Here is an 18846-nt window from a genome sequence, read left to right as displayed (position 1 = left end):
TGGTGTATGGATACAAATATGACACGGTGGGATCGAACCTGCGTGCCTGGGTTTCCGAGTCGATTGTGTGTGTGTGTGTGTGTGTGTGTGTGTGTGTGTGTGTGTGTGTGTGTGTGTGTGTGTGTGTGTGTGTGTGTGTGTGTGTGTGTGTGTGTGTGTGTGTGTGTGTGTGTGTGCGTGTGTGTATTCACCTAGTTGTGCTTGCGGGGGTTGAGCCCTGGCTGTTTGGTCCCGCCTCTCAATCGTCAATCAACAGGTGTACAGATTCCTGAGCCTACTGGGCTCTATCATATCTACACTTGAAACTGTGTATGGAGTCAGCCTCCACCACATTACTTCCTAATGCATTCCATTTGTCAACCACTCTGACACTAAAAAAGTTCTTTCTAATATCTCTGTGGCTCATTTGGGCACTCAGTTTCTACCTGTGTCCCCTTGTGCGTGTGTCCCTTGTGTTAAATAGACTGTCTTTATCTACCCTATCAATTCCCTTCAGAATCTTGAATGTGGTGATCATGTCCCCCCTGTGTGTGTGTGTGTGTGTGTGTGTGTGTGTGTGTGTGTGTGTGTGTGTGTGTGTGTGTGTGTGTGTGTGTGTGTGTGTGAGTGTGAGTGCCTTAGCCGGCCAGGGGTGCCTCTCTGGCACCATATATGCCATCATCAGGCACCCGCTGCCACCCATTATCATATATTAACTGACCAATATTGACAAGGTATGACTGAGAGCATGACAAAAATTATATATGCACAATATTATGTTCTTCATACTGCTTTAACTTTTCCCTGAAGAACAAAAACTGTTATATTGCCTTATATAACCCAATGTAACAAAAAATTTGTTAGTGGGAAGATTCATTTCCTGATTGGTTATGTCTCCTGCGAAGTGTAGACAAAAGTTATTATTTCCCTCAAAATGTGCTTTGACCTTTGACCTTATCTTAGGCAAGAGGTCTTGAGGGTACCTGGAGCCTGCCTAATTACGAAACCAAGTGTCACAGATCTAGATAAGGAGTCGGCAGCGTTCAGTAACCTTTACGACGTCCTGTCAAAGAAAGGAAAGTTTCAGGGAATTACAGCCATTTTCTAAACTATGGAGTGACCACAAAATATAACACTAACTACCCATATACCTAAAATATAGGTAATTGTAGGTACTACCCATATACCTAAAATATAGGTAATTGTAGGTACTACCCATATACCTAAAATATAGGTAATTGTAGGTACTACCCAAAATATACCACTAACTATCACAGTTACACAGTATAATATCCCTGTGAGATCTGTAGGAACAAAACACACATATTTGATCTGCCAATTAGAATTGACATAAAGATAATAGTTCAATTTAATATCGTTGAAGGATTTATTTACATGATATCTCCCAGAACCTGGATTGAATTGGATAAGTTTAGATTTAGGAAAGACTTGGGTAAATACTGGTTCGGTAACAGGGTTGTAGATTTGTGGAACCAATTACCGCGTAACGTGGTGGAGGTGGGGTCCCTCGATTGTTTCAAGCGCAGGTTGGACAAGTATATGAGTGGGATTGTGTGGTTATAGATAGGAGCTGCCTCATATGGGCCAATAGGCCTTCTGCAGTTACCTTTGTTCTTATGTTATGTTCTTATGTATAATGTTGCAAGTGAAGCTCGACACGCAGTTAAGGAGGGGAAGAGGGGGGCTTCTTACTACACAAAAATGGTAAGATGTTTCTGAGAATATTTTCTTGATGTGTAAATGTGTAAATGTGTAAATGTGTAAATGTGTAAATAATACACATTTCCAGCACAAAGAACGACATAGGGATCAGACTGAGTCTGAGACGTGTTTACTGGTGAAAAATACAATGTAATTAAAAAATGTAATTAGTGAAAACTTGTGTAATCTCTGAGGGTTTATGCATAAAATAATCAGTGTTAACCTAATCTAATCTTTGTATTAATAATATTTTGCTTCGTCACGTTTTTGCCTGTTCTTTCGTCTGGTGTGTTTGTTAGTTGGTTTGTGTGTGTATATACTATTTGTATCAGCAGAATCGAGATATTAGCTCTTGGACCCCGCCTTTCTAAACAATTGATTTTTCTACAACTGTTTCTACTACTACTACTTTTTTCACACCACACACACACAAACGCACACACACACACACACACACACACACACACACACACACACACACACACACACACACACACACACAAACGCACACACACACACACAAACGCACACACACACACACACACACACACACACACACACACACACACACACACACACACACACACACACAAACGCACACACACACACACACACACACACACACACACACACACACACACACACACACACACACACACACACACACACACGCACACACACATCACTTGCTAGGGTGGCCGGTGGCCGAGCGAACAGCACGCTGTACACGTGATCCTGTGGTCCCGGGTTCGATCCCGGGCGCTGGCGAGAAACGATGAGCAGAGTTTCTTTCACCCTATGCCCCTGTTACCTAGCAGTAAATAGGTACCTGGGAGTTAATCAGCTGTCATGGCCTGCTTCTTGGTGTGTGTGTGTGTGTGGTGTGAAAAAAGTAGTAGTAGTAATAGAAACAGTTGATTGACAGTTAAGAGGCGGGCCGAAAAAGCGGAGCTCAACCCTCGCAAGCACAACTATGTGAATACATCCCCAGGAAGCAGCCCGTGGCAGCTGTCTAACTCCCAGGTACCTATATACTGCTATGTGAACAAAGCGTCACGTCACGTCACAAAATGTCGACATCTTATTCCCACTAACTTTTATAAGATGCTCATCTTCTGCTTGTACTCCTTGAAGTCACTCACTGACGTTTACTTAATAATTTTCCTCCCCCTGTCATCTTAATCTGTGGTCAGGTGTGCAGAAATAACTCACCTGGTTGACTCGCTTCACCAGGCTACCTGGGGTCATAACATCACCTAGTTGTATTCACCTAGTTGTGCTTGCGGGGGATGAGCTCTGCTCTTGTGGCCCGCCTCTCAACTGTCAATCAACTGATTTTTTTTACACCCACACACACACACACACACACACACACACACACACACACACACACACACACATGGTTTAATCAGAGATGTAGGCTAGCTAAGCAGCAAAGTAAAAGGGCATGGAGAAACTATAGGAATAACAGGACACTGGAGAGCAGAGAAAGATACCAGAATGCCAGGAATGAATATGTCAGGATGAAAAGAGAGGCAGAAAGACAATACGAAAATGACATCGCAAGCAAGGCAAAGACTCAACCTAAATTGCTGTACAGCCACATCAGGAGAAAAACAACAGTAAAGGAACAGATAATGAATATAAGGATAGGGGCAGAAGGATTCACTACAAACGACAAGGAAGTGTGTGAGGAACTGAATAAGAAGTTCCAAGAGGTCTTCACCTTAAAGCAAGGAGAAATCCCAGAGATAAGAGAGGGAATAGCTAACCAGGAGCCACTGGAAGAGTCTGAGATTACCAGCGGGGAAGTAAGGAAGTGTTTACTAGAGTTGGATGTGACAAAGGCTATAGGCCCAGATGGAATCTCCCCTTGGATACTAAAGGAAGGAGCAGAAGAACTGTGCCTCCCACTCTCCATAGTGTATAACAAATCACTGGCAACAGGGGAACTGCCAGAAATTTGGAAAGCAGCTAACGTAGTCCCGATATACAAGAAAGGGGATAGACAGGAGGCACTGAATTACAGGCCAGTGTCCCTAACCTGCATACCATGCAAGCTGATGGAGAAGATTGTGCGAAGAAAGCTAGTGGAGCACCTGGAGCGAAAGAACTTTGTAACACAGCATCAAAATGTAATAAGGGATGGCAGGTCCTACCTCACAGGGTTACTTGAATTCTACGACCAGGCAACAAAAATAAGGCAAGAAAGAGAAGGGTGTGCAGACAGAATATTTTTGGATTGTCAGAAAGCCTTTGATACAGTGCCACACAAGAGGCTAATGAAAAAGCTGGAGATGCAGGCTGGAGTGAAGGGGAAGGTACTCCGTTGGATACAGGAGTACCTAAGCAACAGGAGACAACGAGTCAGTGTGAGGGGTGAGGTCTCAGATTGGCGAGACGTTACGAGTGGAGTCCCGCAGGGGTCAGTCCTTGGACCTATACTGTTTCTGATATATGTAAATGATCTCCCAGAGGGTATAGAATCGTTTCTCTCAATGTTTGCCGATGATGCAAAAATTATGAGGAGGATTAAAACTGAGGACGATAGTAGGAGGCTACAAGATGACCTAGATAGACTGAGTCAATGGTCCAACAAATGGCTGTTGAAGTTCAACCCGAGTAAATGCAAAGTAATGAAACTAGGCAGTGAAAATAGTAGGGCAGACACAGGATACAGAATAGGAGGTGAAGTACTTAATGAAACGAACAGAGAGAAAGATCTAGGAGTTGATATCACACCAAACCTGTCTCCTGAAGCCCACATAAAAAGAATAACGTCTGCGGCATATGCGAGGCTGGCTAACATCAGAACAGCGTTCAAGAACCTGTGTAAGGAATCATTCAGAATCTTGTACACCACATATGTAAGACCAATCCTGGAGTATGCGGCCCCAGCATGGAGCCCGTACCTTGTCAAGCACAAGACGAAGCTGGAAAAAGTCCAAAGGTATGCCACCAGACTAGTCCCAGAACTAAGAGGCGTGAGTTACGAGGAAAGGCTGCGGGAAATGCACCTTACGACACTGGAAGACAGAAGAGTAAGGGGAGACATGATCACAACCTACAAAATCCTCAGAGGAATCGACCGGGTAAACAAGGATGAACTATTCAACACTGGTGGGACGCGAACAAGGGGACACAGGTGGAAACTGAGTACCCACATGAGCTACAGAGACGTTAGAAGGAACTTTTTCAGTGTCAGAGTAGTTAACGGATGGAATGCATTAGGCAGTGATGTGGTGGAGGCTGACTCCATACACAGTTTTAAATGTAGAAATGATAGAGCCCAGTAGGCTCAGGAATCTGTACACCAGTTGATTGACAGTTGAGAGGCGGGACCAAAGAGCCAGAGCTCAACCCCAGAAAGCACTACTAGGTGAGTACAAATAGTTGAGTACACACACACACATACACACACACACACACACACACACACACACACACACACACACACACACACACACACAACAACATCAACAAGATGTTGATGTTGTTGATGTCCTCATCCAACAAGAATGAGAGGAGAAGATGAACCAGCAATGCTTGACCTGATATTTACCCTAAATGAGTGGGATATAAGGGAAGTTAAGATGGAAGCACCCTTGGGAATGAGTGACCACAGTGTATTGAACTTTGAGTACCTGGTAGAGCTAGGAATTACCCCCCCCCCCAAAAAAGAACTAGGAAACAAAAGGCTGGCATACCGAAAGGGAAATTATGAGGAGATGAGAAGTTTCCTAAGGGAAATACCTTGGGAGACAGACCTCAGAGCTAAGTCTGTACAAGATATTGTCACGTGGGGGTGGGCGGTCCGGGGCTCTGCTAACACTCGGCTGCTAGGGGCTCAAAGGGCCCAAATACTCAGCCCCTCCGACTCCCTGGATTCACCGGAGTCTCCTTGGTCACACAAGATAGGACCAACAATGCCCACCTCCGCAGGTCTTTGCTTCCACCACAAAGGGGTGCCACTGATTCACCCTGGAAGCCCTTCAGTCAACCACGGGGAAACTGCTGTTAACCGTTCCGGCCTAGACCCGTGGGGGAGTGAAGGAAGACTCAGGCTTACCTATAAACATAACCTCCCTGAGTCTTGCCTGCCAGACAAAAAAGGTTGCAGGAACTCCTTTCCCGCCTGTCTTCTCTATCTTCCTCTTAGCAAGGTCGCCAGCTGGGTTATTATATCTGCACCCCAGCAATGCAGTTCAGTGGGTGTATCATATATCGTTTGTAGCCAGAAATGTATGCTCATAGAGAAATATCACAAATGGAGGCACACTCAAACACAGTAATAAAATGTGTGGATTTACTGACGCAAATTACATGAACACACACACACAATCACAAGTAATACATGAATATGGAATATGGATGATGAGTCTGGAGATCGTCAGCCTCTTCTTCCACGACCTCCAACTCTCCTTCAACTGGGCAGGAAGACAGGAGTCTCACACTCTCACAGGAGGGCCTCTTCACCACGTCGGCACCTCTTCTTCACTGTCCTGCCATCCACACCCACTGTCCTCTCTGACAGTCCTGGACACAAGCTGCCTTGCAGCCTACTCTACTATTAAAGTAATAAAGTCTTGCTGCCACATACACGAGTAGATATTGTGGCCTAACTAGCCTACTCATACAAGGGGTAATGGGAGGGAAAAATGATCTACCTTACACTCCTGGCTCACGACGCCTGTCCCTCGATGGTGTGAGGTTCCCACGCTTCCTTGGGTCGATCCTCGACGATCCAGGGCGTTCCACAGGTCCTCAGGTGTCGTGAAGCCTTCGCGTCGTCGCCGTTCCAATCCCTGAGATTCAGCTGCCCCAATCCTGGTTCATCGATGGGCGCTGAGCTAATCACTATTTTTCCCCACACTCGCCTCTCCCACAGGGCGTCGCTCCTTGTCCTAGGCACGGTGTCGTCCTTCCAAGATTCTCAGTGGATGTGACCCCAGTCACAGCTAGGCTCGCTCGCCCACCTTCCAGACCTCTACGTCCAGCCAGCGGCGCCGCCCAGCGTCGTCGCCGACTATTTTCCAAGTTTGGGCACTTCTCTGCTCACTGAACTTGGTTCCTCTTTTGCTTCCCAGAAGCGCAGGGTCTCCAATAACTGTGGTAGGCTGCGCAGGCCAGCTCAATCCACTGAACAAGGCTTGCAGAGCCTCCAATCTTTGAGAGCAGACCGAGGCGCGTCCTGTCGCTTCCACGGTCAGTACAACTCTGACGTTGGCGCCGCCCGGGGCACTCGGTGACGTCATGGCGGGCCCTGATTTGTCGCCCGCGACCTACGTCGGCCAATCCGCGATCGGCATAGTGTCCCTTCCACAAGGTCACATCTGCCGTAGGGGATACTGTTTCATTTATAACAGGGCGCCAATTTTCCTTTATTTACAACTTATAATATAACCTCCTTCCATAAAATGGCAGCCGGTCTGGTCGCCACATATATCATTAGACTCCCTGAACCTCAGAGAATCAGTAGGGAGAGCTGATATGACTCTTTAAGCCGGCAAACGAAAGAAATAGGAGAGGGCACCGTAACATACCCCTCCCCTTAAAATAAGAGTCATATCGGAAGAGCAGCACTCAAGAGGGCAACCTATACTCTTGCTCCCTCCGTTCCTGAAGTGTCACTCCTCCAGTTGGCGATGTGGCTCGTTCCACCTCGCCAGTCACTTGCCTCATTGTATCTCCACCTCGCATAGTACCGGGTGTGATGGGTGTTCCCTGAACATCTACAAGAAATCCCCTCTCCGTGGCTACGAGTGTACTCCCACGGCTTGTTACCACTGTAAGATTCAGTGCATGCAGCGCCTCCACCGCGTCGTGCACTCCGAGATAGTCTTGCATTTCCATTGCGTCCTACAGGTACTCCATGTTTCCTCCCATGATCTCCTCTTCGCCAATCTTCTCTCTTCTCGGTTCCTCTTCTCCCGTAGGTGCGTTGTCTCCTCACAGTGGCACTTGTAACCTGTACTCCATCCAGCAGCTCCCTCTCTTCCACACTAGGCTTTTGCGATGGCCCAATGCCCCTCTGGTTAGGCTGGCGCCTACCCTGGGTGTACCTATTCCCTGCTTTCTTCGTATTGCCTTTCCTATACCATTCGCTCCTTCGCTCCCGACGAACATCTTCACTCCTCCATGAGATTCTCTTCCCTGCAGACGTCTTCTTCGGTTCGTGGTTGGGCTCTTCCACCTCCCTGTGGCTCACCTCACCACGGTGGTTCATCTTGCACCTACCACTATTCATCTGGCTGGCATAGGGTGCACTGCGTCGTGGTTCCTCCACTCTGCCCCTCACCGCCGTTCGCTCATCCACTGAGCTTACTTTATTTACGTTTCTGTATGGAGGGAGTGCGGTCTGCAGCCTCTTCACCGCCCCAGGCGTTTGTACAGCTGCTCCTCGCCACTCCTCCACACGCATCATCAGGCTTAGTCGGAGGGCTTCGTCGGGGTTTTCCACTACCTCCGACGACCTCTCTGCACTCTCGCCCTCGTTGTCGTCGTCTCTGGCGACGTTTTCCCTGGCGAAGTCGGCTTCCTCACGACCATCTGGAACGACCGATACCTCACCTGGCAGGGTTGTACCGCTGCTTGCAACATAGGCACTCCTGGCCCAATCGGGTTGTATCCTGCCTCCTCCGAGGTCATTACCCAGCACCATCTGTACATGCTCTAGGGGTAACTTAGGGGCTACAGCTACTATAGCTTTCTCGACTCCGCAGTCGGCAATCAGCTGTACTTCGTGAAGTGGCAACCTGTATTCCTCCCCCACACTGCGTATCCTTACCACTCCCACAGGTGAATCATTAAATTCCTTGGGGAGAATACTCCTGGTCACCATACTTATGTCAGCACCCGTATCTCGAAGCACGGCAACCTCCACTGGGTCTGACTTTCCAAACTTCACGTTGGCCTCGAAAACGAAGGGATGTTCACCCAACTTCATTTCCCAACCATTCACGTTGGGTCCACTATAATATGGGGTGTGAACAAACACTCTCTCCTCTTCCAACATTAATCCTACATTCCTTTGGTGCTCCTCACACTCGCGGGCATAATGTCCTCTCACACCACAGTTGTAGCATCGGCTGCCTCTCCTGGGCGGCCACTCGCTAGTCACTCTGGCGGTACCACTTGCAGACGTCCCCTGGGTCCTCCTTGGACTCCCTGTCGTCGTGTCCGGGACTGCAGCACTTGCTCCTGAGCTAGGTCCACTGCTCACAGCTTGGGGCTTCCTCCCTGCGTCTCTTGAGCTCTTGAACCACGTTACTTCATCGGGCACACTACTCTTGGGAGAGTTCCCACCCGTCCTCGCTCCTCCTGAACTCCCAAAGTTCCCTCCCGACCTGGGGTAAGGCGAGTGTCTGGGCGGCCCCTCCCTCCTGATATGTAGTGCCTCCTCCAGCATGTCGGCTCGATCCGCTGCAGCCTTCAGGTCCTTAATACCTGCTTCTCTCACCCTTACTCGCAACTCAGGATGGAGCACCGACATGAACTTCTCCATCACTATCAGTCGTTTGATATCATCCACCGACTCCGCTTCCTCCGCCTTCAACCATCGTAGGAATTTCCGTTCCATATCCCTGGCGGTCTCGGCGTAAGTCTTTCCCGACGCTCTTGTACACTCTCTGAACCGCTTCCGGTACATCTCCGGAGTCAGCCGGAATGAGTGGAGAACCGCATTCTTAATCGCGTCATAATTAGTACACTCCTCTAGGTCCAGCATGTTATAGGCTTCCCGGGCCTCACCAGTCAACCTGCCCTGGACCAGAGCAGCCCAATCATCTTCCGGCCACTCCTTCAGAGTCGCTATCCGTTCAAAGTGTTCGAAGAACGCCTCAGCTTCTTGTGGTTCGAACGTAGGTAAGTCACGTTCCCTTACCTTGAGGTCATCCCGCCGTGCAGGTAGTGAGGGCAGACCACGTTCAACGCGACGCAATTCGACTTCTTTCTTTGCCTTTATCTCCTCCAGTCGCAGTTGTCTCTCTCCTTCTTCTCGCTGCAGCTGCAGCCGTGCTTCTCGCTCACCTCGCTGCAGCTCAGCTGCACGTTCCTCTCGCTGCAGCTCAGCTGCACGTTCCTCTCGCTGCATTTGCGCTTCTCTTTCCTCTCGTCGCAGCTGGGCTTCCAGTTGCATCTTCATTATTTCCAGTTGCAGGCTCCTCTTACTACAGCTGGACCTTCCACTGCTCCCATGTTCACTGTGAATTCTCTCCACACTGGTAGGCGCTTGGGGTGGCCCTAGTCGGGACGGTTCACCTTGCGACGGCTCTCCTCGGGACGGCTCCTCTTGAGATGGCTCCTCTCCCGTCGCTTCCTCTCGAGCTGTGAGCTGTGCCATGATCTCTATCCTTCGCTCCGCTACCTTAGTCGTCCTCAACCTGATCCCAAAGTGGTTTGCCACTTGCTGGAGCTGGGCCTTGGTACACTCCTCTAAAATTCTCTCGTCCCTTGTGTCAATAAATTTCCTCACTTTGTCTTCCTCCATCTCTATATCATTGAGCATACACGACAGCACAGACAAGTTAGTAGGCACTAATTTCACCGTTTCAGTCCCTTAGCTGGTTGAGTAACAGTACCACCGAATTCACTGGCCACACTGTATTAGTACCCTGGCAACACTTGTCTTGCAATTTGGTCCACACTGTAGCTTGATCCACGCTTCCTGGCGAAGTTCCCATTTCTTGGCTACTGGGGTTCGAATCCTGGCAAGGTCGCCAGTTCTCTTGTCACGTGGGGGTGGGCGGTCCGGGGCTCTGCTAACACTCGGCTGCTAGGGGCTCAAAGGGCCCAAATACTCAGCCCCTCCGACTCCCTGGATTCACCGGAGTCTCCTTGGTCACACAAGATAGGACCAACAATGCCCACCTCCGCAGGTCTTTGCTTCCACCACAAAGGGGTGCCACTGATTCACCCTGGAAGCCCTTCAGTCAACCACGGGGAAACTGCTGTTAACCGTTCCGGCCTAGACCCGTGGGGGAGTGAAGGAAGACTCAGGCTTACCTATAAACATAACCTCCCTGAGTCTTGCCTGCCAGACAAAAAAGGTTGCAGGAACTCCTTTCCCGCCTGTCTTCTCTATCTTCCTCTTAGCAAGGTCGCCAGCTGGGTTATTATATCTGCACCCCAGCAATGCAGTTCAGTGGGTGTATCATATATCGTTTGTAGCCAGAAATGTATGCTCATAGAGAAATATCACAAATGGAGGCACACTCAAACACAGTAATAAAATGTGTGGATTTACTGACGCAAATTACATGAACACACACACACAATCACAAGTAATACATGAATATGGAATATGGATGATGAGTCTGGAGATCGTCAGCCTCTTCTTCCACGACCTCCAACTCTCCTTCAACTGGGCAGGAAGACAGGAGTCTCACACTCTCACAGGAGGGCCTCTTCACCACGTCGGCACCTCTTCTTCACTGTCCTGCCATCCACACCCACTGTCCTCTCTGACAGTCCTGGACACAAGCTGCCTTGCAGCCTACTCTACTATTAAAGTAATAAAGTCTTGCTGCCACATACACGAGTAGATATTGTGGCCTAACTAGCCTACTCATACAAGGGGTAATGGGAGGGAAAAATGATCTACCTTACACTCCTGGCTCACGACGCCTGTCCCTCGATGGTGTGAGGTTCCCACGCTTCCTTGGGTCGATCCTCGACGATCCAGGGCGTTCCACAGGTCCTCAGGTGTCGTGAAGCCTTCGCGTCGTCGCCGTTCCAATCCCTGAGATTCAGCTGCCCCAATCCTGGTTCATCGATGGGCGCTGAGCTAATCACTATTTTTCCCCACACTCGCCTCTCCCACAGGGCGTCGCTCCTTGTCCTAGGCACGGTGTCGTCCTTCCAAGATTCTCAGTGGATGTGACCCCAGTCACAGCTAGGCTCGCTCGCCCACCTTCCAGACCTCTACGTCCAGCCAGCGGCGCCGCCCAGCGTCGTCGCCGACTATTTTCCAAGTTTGGGCACTTCTCTGCTCACTGAACTTGGTTCCTCTTTTGCTTCCCAGAAGCGCAGGGTCTCCAATAACTGTGGTAGGCTGCGCAGGCCAGCTCAATCCACTGAACAAGGCTTGCAGAGCCTCCAATCTTTGAGAGCAGACCGAGGCGCGTCCTGTCGCTTCCACGGTCAGTACAACTCTGACGTTGGCGCCGCCCGGGGCACTCGGTGACGTCATGGCGGGCCCTGATTTGTCGCCCGCGACCTACGTCGGCCAATCCGCGATCGGCATAGTGTCCCTTCCACAAGGTCACATCTGCCGTAGGGGATACTGTTTCATTTATAACAGGGCGCCAATTTTCCTTTATTTACAACTTATAATATAACCTCCTTCCATAAAATGGCAGCCGGTCTGGTCGCCACATATATCATTAGACTCCCTGAACCTCAGAGAATCAGTAGGGAGAGCTGATATGACTCTTTAAGCCGGCAAACGAAAGAAATAGGAGAGGGCACCGTAACAATATGATGGACTATGTCACCCAAAAGTGTCAGGAGGCAGTAAGCAGATACATCCCGGCCCAAAAAGGAAAAATCCGAGAAGCAAAAGAAGAATCCATAGTATAATAGGGTATGTATGGAAGCAAAGAAACTGAACAAAAAGGCGTGGAGGAACTTCCGGAATAACAGAACACCAGAAAGCAGAGAGAGATACCAGAGAACCAGGAATGAGTATGTCAGGGTGAGAAGAGAAGCAGAGAAAAGTTATGAAAATGATATAGCAAACAAAGCTAAGACCGAACCAAAGCTACTACACAGTCACATCACAAGGAAAACAACAGTGAAAGAACAGGTATTGAAACTTAGAACAGGCGAGGACAGGTATGCAGAGAATGACAAGTAGGTGTGTGATGAACTCAACAAGAGGTTCCAAGAGGTCTTCACAACAGAACAAGGTGAGGTCACTGTGCTAGGAGAAAGGGAAGTAAACCAGGCGGCCTCGGAAGAGTTTGAAATTACGAGAAAGGAGGTTAAGAGACACCTGCTGGACCTGGATGTTAGAAAGGCTGTTGGTCCAGACGGGATCTCGCCATGGGTACAGAAAGAGTGTGCAGAGGCACTTTGCTTGCCACTCTCCATAGTGTATAGTAGGTCACTGGAGACTGGAGACCTACCAGAAATATGGAAGATGTCGAATGTGGCCCCAATATACAAAAAGGGCGACAGGCAAGAGGCACTGAACTACAGGCCAGTATCCTTGACTTGTATACCATGCAAGGTGACGGAGAAGATCGTGAGAAAAAACCTGGTAGCACATCTGGAGAGAAGGTACTTCGTGACAAATCTACAACATGGGTTCAGGGAGGGTAAATCTTGCCTGACTGGCTTAATAGAATTCTATGACCAAGTAACACAGATTAAGCAAGAAAGAGAGGGCTGGGCGGACTGCATTTTCTTGGATTGTCGGAAAGCCTTAGACACAGTACCGCATAAGAGGCTGGTACATAAGCTGGAGAGTGACAGGCAGGTGTAGCTGGTAAGGTGCACTTCGAATCCGAAGTGCTGTCCACTCAGCCGTCAGGCCAACACAAATCAGGCAAGAAAGCGAGGGGTGGGTAGACTGCATATTTTTGGATTGCCAGAAAGTCTTTGACACAGTACCACATAAGAGGGTAGTGCACAAGCTGGAGCTGCAGGCAGGAGTGATAAGAAAGTTACTACATTGGATAAGGGAGTACCTAAGCAACAGAAGTCAACGAGTCACTGTGCGGGATGAGGTCTCGTTGTGGAGAGACGTCACCAGTGGAGTCCCTCAGGGTTCAGTCCTTGAACCTACACTGTTTCATATATTTGTATGTGATCTCCCAGAAGGAATAGACTCATTCCTCTCAATGTTTACTGATGATACAAAAATTATGAGGAGGATCATCAATCTGTTCATCAAAGACACACTCATCTGTACAGAGCTGCTAAACACCATAAATGATATGGTGGAAGTGCTGATAATCAAAAATAGAGATCATAAATGTAGTTATTGTCCTTGTATATAAGTCACCGGAGGCAAATCCTCAGCAGTTTAAAGACCAACTAATGAAAACAGAACACTGCTTGGAAAACCTCTCAAATCCCGCCCCGAACACCATCCTGCTTGCGGACTTCAACCTACGGCACCTGAAATGGAAGACCATAGCTAATACAGTTATATCAGAGAATACCGGGAAGTAGCCTAAATGAACAGGCACAGGCAAATGACCTGCTACTGATGTGCGACAGGTAACAGGGGCGGGCGATGTGCGGACTAGGTATCAGGGCCATCAGGGTGAAAGAAACTCTGCCCATTTGTTTTCCGCCATTGCCTGGTATCGAAACCAGACCCTAGGATTACGAATCCCAAGCGCTGTTCACTTGGGAGGGAGGGAGGGAGAGAGAGAGAGAGAGAGAGAGAGAGAGAGAGAGGGGGGGGGGTGAAGGGACCAAAGATTACAACCTGTATTTTGCTAAATAATTGTACTATTCCATAAGAGTTATATAATGCATATGTAATAATATGCAGCTGAAAAATATGTGAACATCACTCTTCCCTATTGCGTCCCCCCTCAACACTCCTCCCTATGGCGTCCCTTCAACACTCCTCCCTATTGCGTCCCCTCAACACTCCTCCCTATTGCGTCCCCTCAACACTCCTCCCTATGGCGTCCCTTCAACACTCCTCCCTATTGCGTCCCCTCAACACTCCTCCCTATTGCGTCCCCTCAACACTCCTCCCTATGGCGTCCCTTCAACACTCCTCCCTATTGCGTCCCCTCAACACTCCTCCCTATTGCGTCCCCTCAACACTCCTCCCTATGGCGTCCCTTCAACACTCCTCCCTATTGCGTCCCCTCAACACTCCTCCCTATTGCGTCCCTTCAACACTCCTCCCTATTGCGTCCCCTCAACACTCCTCCCTATGGCGTCCCTTCAACACTCCTCCCTATTGCGTCCCCTCAACACTCCTCCCTATTGCGTCCCCTCAACACTCCTCCCTATTGCGTCCCCTCAACACTCCTCCCTATTGCGTCCCCTCAACACTCCTCCCTATGGCGTCCCTTCAACACTCCTCCCTATTGCGTCCCTTCAACACTCCTCCCTATTGCGTCCCCTCAACACTCCTCCCTATGGTGTCCCCTCAACACTCCTCCCTATTGCGTCCCCTCAACACTCCTCCCTATTGCGTCCCCTCAACACTCCTCCCTATTGCGTCCCCTCAACACTCCTCCCTATGGCGTCCCTTCAACACTCCTCCCTATTGCGTCCCTTCAACACTCCTCCCTATTGCGTCCCCTCAACACTCCTCCCTATGGTGTCCCCTCAACACTCCTCCCTATTGCGTCCTCTCAACACTCCTCCCTATTGCGTCCCCTCAACACTCCTCCCTATTGCGTCCCCTCAACACTCCTCCCTATTGCGTCCCTTCAACACTCCTCCCTATGGCGTCCCCTCAACACTCCTCCCTATGGCGTCCCCTCAACACTCCTCCCTATTGCGTCCCTTCAACACTCCTCCCTATTGCGTCCCCTCAACACTCCTCCCTATTGCGTCCCTTCAACACTCCTCCCTATTGCGTCCCCTCAACACTCCTCCCTATGGCGTCCCCTCAACACTCCTCCCTATTGCGTCCCCTCAACACTCCTCCCTATTGCGTCCCTTCAACACTCCTCCCTATGGCGTCCCCTCAACACTCCTCCCTATTGCGTCCCCTCAACACTCCTCCCTATGGCGTCCCCTCAACACTCCTCCCTATTGCGTCCCTTCAACACTCCTCCCTATTGCGTCCCCTCAACACTCCTCCCTATGGCGTCCCCTCAACACTCCTCCCTATTGCGTCCCCTCAACACTCCTCCCTATGGCGTCCCCTCAACACTCCTCCCTATTGCGTCCCTTCAACACTCCTCCCTATTGCGTCCCCTCAACACTCCTCCATATCGCGTCCCCTCAACACTGCTTTATCTCCATAAGGATAATTCCCTCTTACGTGGGAAGCAAGATATATAACCACTTATACAACTTATTTGCAAACAGCTCAGTCTCTCCCTCCCTCTCTCCCTCCCTCTATCTCTCAGTCTCTCCCTCCCTCCCTCCCTCCCTCTATCTCTCAGTCTCTCCCTCCCTCCCTCTATCTCTCAGTCTCTCCCTCCCTTGCTCTGAGTGAGAGAATGGTCTCTCAAAGCCCTAGGTAATATCTGCACATGTTGTAAAGGATGCTTGCAGACGTGCCTGCATGATGCAACTTCCTTACATCATCGGGTTAGGTTATGGAGTCTTTAGCTTCCACGTGCCGAGAGGACCTCATCACTGTTATCGATATTGTTCTAGGTCATCACAGTGACCCGCAATTGATTGTGCAGTGGATAATGACCATGACAGGTGTAGTGTAAAGATAGTGTGTGGTAATGTATATTGTAGTGTGTGTTAGGGCGGCGGTTGAGGTACAAGGCCTACTCAATCCTCTCGGGCACTGACCACAAAGCCCAAGTTTCCCCTCATGCGACGGTGGGGACCTCTGGTGGGACGCTATGGAACTGCCTTTTGGCGGGAAAGGCCAACACAGTGCCGCTTCCAATCAAGTTCCATCTTCTATCGAGTTAAGTGTTTTGATTGGTTGACAAGTCTATATGACACCTTAGAGTTCCAAGATGCTTGCCCAGGGCCCAAGAAAGCCAATCTCACATGCTAGATTGGGGGAGTCGTTGCCTTAGGGAGCTCACAGAGGCAGCCTTCTTCCTATGTATTAGTAATTTAAATTGACTGTTGCATCTGTCAGCGCCAGAACCGAATTACTGGTGATTGCAGGTGTGATTGTAGGTCGTAAGCGCCGTGCCAGACTCATCACCATCATCATCATCATCATCATCATCACTGGAGATGAGCCACAGGCGGTATATTGCCTGAGACCACCACTATGGTCAGGGGGTTGATGTGTCTCTGTGGAGGAATTAACCTAAGGAGAAGGATCGTGTTTCGTTCATGGTACCATATGTATGTGTTGGTGATTAACAGTAATCACCCAGTCTCAGACCAATCAGGGTGTCATTAACAGCAACGAGCTCTCTGTATCTGGACACGCTGAGATTGTGAAGGGTTATCGCTGTCCGTCTTGGAGGAGGAACAGTGAAGGTACTTGAAGGTTGTGATGCCTCTTGGAGAGTGTCCCCCGTGTGCGTGCGTGCGTGCGTGCGTGCGTGCGAGCGTGTGTGTGTGCGTGTGTGTGTGTGTGTGTGTGTGTGTGTGTGCTTACCTATTTATACTCATCTATTTGTGTTTGCGGGGGTTGAGCTCTGGCTCTTTGGTCCCGCCTATCAACCGTCAATAAGCTAGTGTACAGGTTCCTGAGCCTACTGGGCTCTATCATATCTACATTTGAAACTGTGCATGGAGTCAGCCTCCACCACATCACTTAATCGTGCATTCCATTTACTAACTAATCTGACACTGAAAAAGTTATTTCTAATGTCCCTGTGGCTCTGGGTACTCAGCTTCCACCTGTGTCCCCTTGTGCGTGTACTACCCATGTTAAATAATTCATCCTTGTCTACCCTGTCTATTCCCCTGAGAATTTTGTATGTGGTGATCATGACTCCTCGAGCTCCTCTGTCTTCCAGCAACGTGAGATGCAGTTCACTCAGTCTTTCCTCATAACTCATGCCTCCTAGTTCTGGAACTAGTCTAATGGCATACCTCTGAAATTTTTCCAGCTTCGTCTTGTGCTTGACAAGGTACGGGCTCCATGCTGGGGCTGCATACTCCAGGATTGGTCTTACATATGTGGTATACAAGATTCTGAATGATTCCTTACACAGGTTTCTGAGGGCAGTTCTGATGTTAGCCAGCCTCGCATATGCCCCCGATGTTACTCTTTTGATTTGGGCTTCAGGAAAAAGTTTTCGCGTGATATCAAATCCTAGATCTTTCTCATTGACCGTTTCGTAAGAGACTTCATCTCCCGTTCGGTATCCTGTGTCTGGCCGCCAATTTCCTCCTCCTAGTTTCATTACCTTACATTTTCTTGGATTGAACTTCAGTTGCCATTTGTTGGACTCATACTATCGCCCTCTGTCTTGATCCTCCTCATAATGTATGTGTGTGTGTTTGTGTGTGTGTGTGTACTCACCTAGTTGTACTCACCTAGTTGTGTTTGCTGAGGTTGAGCTCTGGCTCTTTGGTCCCGCCTCTCAACTGTCAATCAACAGGTGTACAGGTTCCTGAGCCTATTGGGCTCTATCATATCTAAACTTGAAACTGTGTATGGAGTCAGCCTCCACCACATCACTTCCTAATGCATTCCATTTGTCAACCACTCTGACACTAAAAAAGTTCTTTCTAATATCTCTGTGGCTCATTTGGGCACTCAGTTTCCACCTGTGTCCCCTAGTACGTGTGCCCCTTGTGTTAAATAGACTGTCTTTATCTACCCTATCAATTCCCTTGAGAATCTTGAATGTGGTGATCATGTCCCCCCTAACTCTTCTGTCTTCCAGCGAAGTGAGGTTTAGTTCCCGTAGTCTCTCCTCGTAGCTCATACCTCTCAGCTCGGGTACTAGTCTGGTGGCAAACCTTTGAACCTTTTCCAGTTTAGTCTTATCCTTGACTAGATATGGACTCCATGCTGGGGCTGCATACTCCAGGATTGGCCTGACATATGTGGTATACAAAGTTCTGAATGATTCTTTACACAAGTTTCTGAATGCCGTTCGTATGTTGGCCAGCCTGGCATATGCCGCTGATGTTATCCGCTTGATATGTGCTGCAGGAGACAGGTCTGGCGTGATATCAACCCCCAAGTCTTTTTCCTTCTCTGACTCCTGAAGAATTTCCTCTCCCAGATGATACCTTGTATCTGGCCTCCTGCTCCCTACACCTATCTTCATTACATTACATTTGGTTGGGTTAAACTCTAACAACCATTTGTTCGACCATTCCTTCAGCTTGTCTAGGTCTTCTTGAAGCCTCAAACAGTCCTCTTCTGTTTTAATCCTTCTCATAATTTTAGCATCGTCCGCAAACATTGAGAGAAATGAATCGATACCCTCCGGGAGATCATTTACATATATCAGAAACAAGATAGGACCGAGTACAGAGCCCTGTGGGACTCCACTGGTGACTTCACTCCAATCGGAGGTCTCACCCCTCACCGTAACTCTCTGCTTCCTATTG

Source organism: Procambarus clarkii, chromosome 48, assembly GCF_040958095.1.
Source record: "Procambarus clarkii isolate CNS0578487 chromosome 48, FALCON_Pclarkii_2.0, whole genome shotgun sequence".
NCBI lineage: Eukaryota > Metazoa > Arthropoda > Malacostraca > Decapoda > Cambaridae > Procambarus > Procambarus clarkii.
This window is presented reverse-complemented; position numbering follows the sequence as displayed.